This window comes from Durio zibethinus, unplaced genomic scaffold (assembly GCF_047325235.1).
Source record: "Durio zibethinus cultivar Kanyao isolate XHJ-2024 unplaced genomic scaffold, ASM4732523v1 HiC_scaffold_3, whole genome shotgun sequence".
Taxonomy (NCBI): Eukaryota; Viridiplantae; Streptophyta; class Magnoliopsida; order Malvales; family Malvaceae; genus Durio; species Durio zibethinus.
The window spans coordinates 5,927,601-5,936,060 of record NW_028323044.1 but is presented as its reverse complement, the minus strand read 5'-3'; positions in this window follow the sequence as shown (position 1 = coordinate 5,936,060).

The following is an 8,460-nucleotide window of genomic DNA, read 5'->3' as shown; positions in this document are numbered from 1 at the left end:
GGCCTTCCGCTTTCTCGAGAAAGTATCAACCTTGAATGAAGTTCGAAAGAATAAACAAGAAGATTCTACTTCGAAAGAACTCTTTATCTTCTTCTCTTACGATATTGAATTTCTAGTTAGAAGAGGTAGGCACAATGTTGTGATATAGCTTCTTTTTCGCAGGCGATCGTCGATGTGATGTATATATGAGGCATGCTGATCCGCCCTGACTAGCCTTTTCCGATCTCCTTATTGAAGGTAGCTCTAGCTTCTTTTTCAACCAATTAAACTAGAAGCCCTTATTGGTCGACCGGATTATCCGATCTGAGATTGAGTTCCCTAATGTGTTGGAAGGGAGAAACTTTCTTCTAACCTTCCACACTCTATTTCTATATAGTAGCGAGCCGATCACAAGGTGGATTATTCCATGTCAATCGCGCGTATACGATGTTGATTCTCGAAAGCGATATCATTCTGTTTGACTTTCAATTTAACTAGAATAGCGCGAGATAAGGCCTAACCTCTTCTGCGAATCCGTTTTCGTCCATTATGACTGGCATGTTGAAAGCCGAACTCAACCTAGTTGATCACTATGGCCTCTTTGCCAATCACGATAAGCGGGATTTGATCTCCCAATATATAATAAGAACCAGTCTTTTGACCTGCTTGCTCGCTAAAACAAAACCTTACCGCCCCCTATCTCTAAAGGGGCCTAGCGATCTGTTTCAAGAAGAAGATGGATCGAGCGGTATAATAGTTGGCTCGACTTATTCCACCTTCTAACCTCTCTTAGCAAAGACCCTCACTCAACTACTTATACTTTTTATAACGTAGAGAGAGTTTTGTCGATGAAATGGAGTTGCGTTGAGGCCAATCTCGATGGAAGCCTCCTTCTGCTACAAGATCGATGTCGCGCCCACTTTATCAATGAGGAGTTACCGGAAACTAAGGAAGACTATGGGTGGCGTGATGCTGCTGGGCATGGTCCTCTATATGAGGACTTCTCGTACCCTTCCCCGGCTATCGATTTCGATATGGAACTGCCCGTCTATTGAGACGGAGATCTTGCTTTGTTATGTTGTGTACAGGCGCTCTTTGTTAACCCGTCTGGTGCGCAGCTGTATGCCTGTGTAGGTGGTCCCCACGCGGGGAGCTCTTGGGCTTTTTCCGCTCGACCGCACCTACATGACTTTGAACCAGGAAGGTTTTTCTAATTGAATGCATGGGTTCTCCGGCTGGATTGGGTTTGTGTTCTGTGACTTGGCCTTTCTCTTGTTGTTGTCGAGTGCCTGCAGCTTGACTCCACATAGGCTAGCCCTCCTCGCTTGCACGCCTTGTGGCAAACTAGACACTGAAAATTTTTTATATAAATATAAATAAGAGTCACGCTCTTGAAGCCCTAAGAATAGGCAACATCGGTTCGAATAAGGGCTCTTTCTTTTTCTTTCGGCCCAGAAAAGATGTTGCTAGGCCCTCGGCCGCCTTTACTTGGAGGCCCCTTTCACTCCATGAAGTAGCGAGGCTCGTTGAAGCAGACCTAGGCAGAAGGAAAAGAGGTCGTTCGCGCTCGATAATAGGAAGCAAGCAACCTGTTGGACAATGAAAGGCATCTCAGTAGTCCACAGTAGATGGCGTTCAGAACCAGCCGCGAAGAATACGAATTTCCATCACACAAGATGAATCGAACCTTTTTCAGCATTTTTTTTTTTCTCTCTTTTGAAACGAGTGATTATCAGTATCACCGTACTTTTGGTTACTCGTATCCTTTTGGACTCTAACTGGGGCTTTTCTTTTGAAGCCGCTTTCTTTGCTCCATTTCTTACCGACTTGCTCGATTTTTTTCTTTCTGCCTAGGATAGAATTCCTCTTTCCGTCGGAGACGATCGAAGTGGTGCTAGTTCTTCGAAGCAACCTTCTTTTGATCTCAATGTACCCGCAGTCGAACAAGCAGTGTATGAGCAAACGCTGGAGGAAATAAAAAAGCAAAAGCAAACTTTAGCCGACCTGCTAGACCCTCTCATGTTGAAGGAAGCACGGAACTATCCTGACATAAAGAAACTGCCCTTCGCCAACAGACGTGGTCGAACAGCTAATCAGTCGAATTGGTAGCAATAAGGCACGGGCAGAAAACGACCACAATGCGCCGCTTAAACGATTTTATAAATCTCAAGACGTGGTTAACCCGAGCATGTCAAAATGCGGAGGATGAGACCAAGGGCCGTATGTCCATCCGAAGTGAAATTAGAGTTCTCATTCAAGAGTCTAGCCAGAATGATAGCGAGAACTAACTTTCATTCCCAGACCGCCGACGAATAATAGGTACCCCCACCCCAGGCAGAGTTAGTGAGCTGTGTAATAGGTGACCATTTCGCGCGGTTCGGGGGGCACTTGAGTCAGCCGCCGGCGCCCGACTGCGTCTTGACCCCTATCCCATTTTTGGGCCAATTCCCCCTTCGTACTACCAAAAAATGAGATTCTTGCCGAATCCGAGTTTGCTGCTCCAACCATTACCAAACTAATACCTATTCCGTTTAGTACTTTAAGGTGCTTCTGTTGCGTATAATGTAAATCCCGTAGCGGATCAATTCCAACGAGCCTTTCAAACTAGTACTTTTTGTAATCGACTCTATAGCTTCTTCAATAAACGCTGGTTCTTCGATCAAGTTTTGAATGACTTTCTAGTCAGATCGTTCCTGCGTTTCGGATATGAAGTCTCATTCGAAGCTTTAGACAAAGGTGCTATTGAGATATTGGGCCCTTATGGTATCTCGTACACATTCCGACGATTGGCCGAGCGAATAAGTCAACTTCAAAGTGGATTTGTTGTGCGAAGAGTGCGTTATGACCCGTGGCCGCCTGCCTGGTGGGGGCGGCTCCTCCGTTGTGGGTAAACGGGAAACCCGACTCTACGAACCCCGAGGAAAGGCTGCACAGCAGTAGTAAGGGCGTTAAGACCGGAGCTTTTTGTAGTGCTAGCAGGAATGCAAGTGAATGAATCCATCCCCTAGCGAGTGAAGTGCTTACGCCCCTTTAGAGAAAGGGGCGCGCTATTCTAATATAATAAAAAGTAAAGGGGGCTGAGAAGCTGTTGCTTGCTGTCTACTTCGCGAGCCTTCACTGCCCCGTTCTGTAACTTCCTTCTTTCGTCCGTCCACGAGGCTGTAAAAAGAGAGATAGGGGCGGCTATCTAGCGGGAGTCGTTTCGGTTGTATGCCACGAGGTCCCTATGGACAAGGGGACAAGTGAATCATCGCTTTTTGGGCGCAGGCAGCCCCTCTACCATCCATCCCATTGCATTCCATCGTCTCGTATTGTACTGTACCGTATCAGACCAGATACATCTATTGAGTGAGAGAAAGGTAGTGTAACTAATTCTATATTCTTCATTTTTTTATTGATAGGGATCCCCATTCATTCCTAGATTCCCGTCACTACGGATTGATTGTCCCTACCTAACTACATGGTAGTGGTCTAGGGAGCGCAATTGCTAGAGCACGGGAGAATGAAGAGTAATGATTTCAGCAAGAGCAGCCGGACGGACTACTATAGTGAGTCTAGTGACTACTAGAGTAGAGTTGAGTCAAAAGGTATGGTATAGCAGCCTTTCCGAGCGAGCCTCTGGGATCTCCTGTAAACCCCCATGATGTGGTAAAGGGAGGATATTAGGGGAAGCAGTGAGTGGGATTCCCCTGCAGAGAGCCGGATGAGGGGAGACCTTCACGTCCGGTTCGGAGGGCGGGGATATCCCGACCCTACTATCATTATGCCTTTGCAATGTTACTTGGTTCAACTCTATTTGTGACCTTTTCTTGTATGTGGGACTCTCTATCTTCTTGGGTAGATAATCGATCGTCTTTCATTTTGATAGTGAGTAGTTTTTATAATAATAAGTCAAGTCAAGAATAATAATCGAACTGGAGGAGCTTGCCAGGATGGCTTGGTAAGCAAGCAAGCAGGCGCCAACTCCCAGTTCTTTCTCTTCTCTCTTTTTTTGTTTAGTGACAGCTCATCAAAACAATTTTCTAGATCGAGCACGCGACGCGCATAGTCTTAAGTTCAAGAGCGGGTTGTCCCCTCTTCAACATTTCTACTACTTCCTTGCCTCCCCCTTTTCAGGGATCGAAGTCAAAGGATGGGAACAAGTTCAGGGAACCGAGGGTCAGAACATATAGGTCTTATTGGTTGGCATGGCTTGAAGGCTAGATCTAGTATGAAGCGTTGAAGGCAAAGGCAAGACGAATCGACCGCACCCCTAGGCCTTCTTCCCCTAATTAGGTAAGTCTGGCTACTGATTAGCAAGATTCGCAGGGGAAGCGAAGTCACTAACTAGTCTTCATGAGCTTGTAAGGATCCCATGCGTTGATCAATGTTCAAGGAAAGGAATGAGGAAGGGTAAAAGATGAAGAAGAGCTATTCTTTTTAAGAGCGCGTTCACAGTCGACTCAAAAAGAGGGGTCAACTCCCCTGGCATAAGCCATGGCCTTCCGTTAACTGGTACCACTGACGTCACACTGACTCTAAATGGTCTTCTCTTTCTTTCAATGGTGTTCTGTAGCTGTCTTCTCTCTCTATGGGTAAGTAGCTTTTTCTTCCTTTATTCGCCGCAGGAAGAGATTCCAACGTTGCTTCCCTCTAACGATAGAAGTGGAATCCGAGCTCCTAGACAAAAGCTTGAATACAGAAAGATAAGATATTAACTGAATGCTTTATATTATAGAAGTTGCGCCTAATGCAACACTAACTATTAGCTACTATATTAGATAAAGAGTGAATCTGTCCATTACTATACGCTAGTAAGCACTTTCTTAGGGTTAGGGTAGTAGCCCAGCTCTTGAAGGGGAAGCACATAACTAATAGGGTTCAGGCTTATACGATGAATGTTTATCCCCCGAAGCCCCTATCGCCTGCCTGGAACTCCTTACTTCACTCTTTCACTAGAGGCCTAAAATCAAGCCTTTTTTCGAAACTTGTGTTAGGCCTACCTATATCAGACAGCAAAAATGGTGGGCCTTTTGACAAAATAGAAATTGCCTTCTAGAAAGTGGATTAACTTAGATAACTGTATAAAGAAGACAGAAAATGCTGGCTAGATGACTAAGGAAAGTAATCGATATCCTTCTTTCTACCCTTCCCTGACTCGATGGCATCAAACACATAGTTCTTATCCAACAACGAAAACTGGCTGGCTAACGAACCTAACGATGAAAGGAAACAACTAAAAGAACTACCGCTAACAGGACAAACGACTACAACTAACTTGCTTCAAAAGTCTTCTGCTCGTTCCTTCCATCCGAGCTTGAGGACAAGGAACTATCAATACTAGCTGCAAACCCGATGGTTTGAAGGCAAACCAGCTGGCTTCCAGGATAGATGAGAGAAGAAGAGAGGCTAGAAGAGTACTCGCTCGCATCAGAGTATTGATAGATATCCTATTTCCTCAACACAACTGGCTTGCTTCCGGGGATTGTCGGCAAAGAGAGCGAGTGAGGGAGTCAGGTTTAGGCTTGAACACTAGGTTTTGTTCAATAGGTTAGGGATCAAAAAGTCCCAGAGCCTATTCGATGCCATCCTCATTCTATTCCAACTAGCCTTCTCAAGTAAACTGACTCTAGAATCTTTAAGCGAAGGGTTAGTTGCCTTGCTGGCAGGGCTATAGGGTTCTCAATGGTTTGCTTAAGAGCACCTTACTCGAGTTCTGGCAAAAGGGAAAGCTCTAGCACGACCGACACCTTCTGCTTTCACTTCTGTCCCAACTCCAGCTCTGGCACCTGACTCCCCTAGCTTCCTCAATACTCCTCTTCCTAGAACTGGGGACTGACTTACGAGCCTCAACAGCCTTCCTTCTAGCCTTTGTCGATTCCTACGATAGCTACAGAACTAGGGAATGAATGACTACTACGACTACTGCTTACTCATACAAGGGAGGGATAGCAGGAGACAAGACAAGGCTTTCTAAAACCCCAAGGTAGGCTGGAGACAGGGTTAGCTTTATAACTCGCTCTATCACCTGGCTTACTTATTCTTGCTTTATCACCTTTCTAGCTTTATCCCAAGATGGATGCAACTTTGCTTAAGACTTGGCATTGGAAGTGGGATGGACCTTCCCGCTTTAGTTTCACTCAACTCTCGGTTACTAACCGGTGTGGGAGCTGAAGCCAAGTCCTTTCCCGACCTAATCATACCCAAACACCATCTCGAACTACCGATCCGATAATAGTTGTGATTTCCACATCCTGCCCTTTTTACATTCGAAGTGTAATTAACTGCTTCAAATCTTCTCTTTGTTGACGCTAGCGCTTTTAGTGCGTTAGGGCTGGCTTTCTGGCTCTTTCACTCGAAGTGATATATAGTTTGAGTGAAGATTCGGGACTAGATACAGGTATCTATCTCACTCTATAAAGTCAAATAATAGATGTGTCGAGCGCGGGCATGCTTCGTCCTGTTCCTTCGCCGCCGAGAGTTGTTAGTGCGGCGAACGCCCCTAATTCCATTCCACCTGAGGGTTTGCAAGCTATGGCGGGAAGTCTATTTTCTCCCCAACAAATTACCTTCACTCAGAATGATTTTTACTTAACATTCGTTATCCCCATACTCGACCCCTGTATGTAGAGGCCTTTGTAGACCACTACTAAATAAAGAGGATCTTGATAGAAAGTGGTGCAGGATTGTTTATTTGTACATTGAGTACAGCCAGGCAGTTGAATTTGGATCCTTCTTGCTTTGCTTTGCTCCTCACTACAGCTGTTCGTGCATATGACGGGACCACTCGAACCGCGCAAGGTATAGTTCGACTTAATCTCCAAGTGGGACCCCTTGTTCGGTCAACTCTATTCCATGTAGCGGATATCCTATAAACATATAAAATGTTGCTAGAATGACCTTGGATCCACGCCAACTTGGTTGTGGCATCCTCATATCATATCAGTTGAAGTTTCCCATGAACGGGTGATGTCTCTACCTTGATAGCGACCCCGTCAACCCAAGCTTCATTCAAGTTCAGTCCCTTCTTCTCGATCCTGTATTGATCTACGACCATCCTTCTCTTTTCATGATCTTTGGGGGCAGCCTCTGTTTCCGTGGCAACGGCTAAGAGCGGTAATCACCTCAAAGGTCTTGCAGAGCCTTTGCTACAGATGCCTAACTTATTCCGTCTCATGCTCCTACTGCGGTTCTAGAGAGAATTCCTGCTGCAAAAAATGGATCTTCTGCTTCTTCGGCCAACCAAACGATTCAAGCTATGAGGAACTCGCCAATGACTTTGATTTCAACCCTTGCCCGGGAACAAATGCTTCAAGGCTGTACTTCCTTGGTCCCGATCGGCCGTTACCAGTAGCAGGAGATTACCTAACTACAGGACCCGTGTCATCTTCTTCCCATCCTAGTGGCTAGGCACCTGCCAAGCAATGCCTTGTGCGTTTCCCCATCCATTAGCAGTTGGAAGAGCAGAACTGGACATCTAAGCCTGGAACCGCAAGTCAAGCCCTTAAGTAAGTCCAGCTATTTCCGACTATCGATCTCACTCCCAGCCGAGTCCAATCCGAAAAAAAGAAATTTCATCTGGTGCTGGCTATTCATCTCAATCTCGTGCCTCTAATGGCCATGGAAGCCCATGCACCTAAACTCTCAGATCCAAGTCATGTCATGCTGGCCCAGCCAAGCGCTAGAAAGCGGTAGGGGAGGCCATGGGAGCAAGTAAACCAATGGAGGCCCCAGATTTCTCTTTTTCGAGCCCACCGGCATCTTCCTCTCCGTATCAAAATGCTTGTTCTACTGGCCGGCTAAGCTAACGAGAAGCCTCAATCAGGGTTCCGAAACGATCAAATTCACGCCTCCCAGCCAATACTGGATACAATGAGTTATTGCAATGCTGGGCCATCAATAAAGGAATTCGAGGAAGGTGGAGCAAGTCGATACCATTCTCAATCTTCCGAAGTAGCAGCAACCGAACCTGGGGAATGAATGCACTCCAAGTCCTCATCTCTTCTTTCTGCATCCGGTCGGATGGAAGGAACGGGAGCTCCATTGTCCAAGTATTCTTCTACACTGGCTGACCCCAGCTCACTAATAAAAGTAAGGAATGCCCGGACCCACGGGATCTAATGCTGGACCAAGGCGATTAACGGAAGCAACATGAAAAGGAACAGGGGAGAAGTGGTCCCGGGACCGGATAGAGGCGAATAAGAATCCCAATTCCTTGCCACCAACCAAAGGCACTCACCTCCCTATCTAGTTCCCCCATGTTTGTTGGTAAGCCCTGAACTCTTTCGTCTTTATTCCAAAGTCCGAGCCAAGGTGATCAATTGCTAGCTAAGCCCCACCATATTCTCTTTCTTTGTCTCTCTTCCCTTCACTATAGGCCGAAGCGAAGATCGTACTATTTCATAAAAGTTCATAAAGGGGATTCACTAAGCGTAAGTCCTTAACCCGGTATGATGCGACAAAGACTTCTTGCTTTGTTTCCGTCTCTCCTGCCTTTGTTAG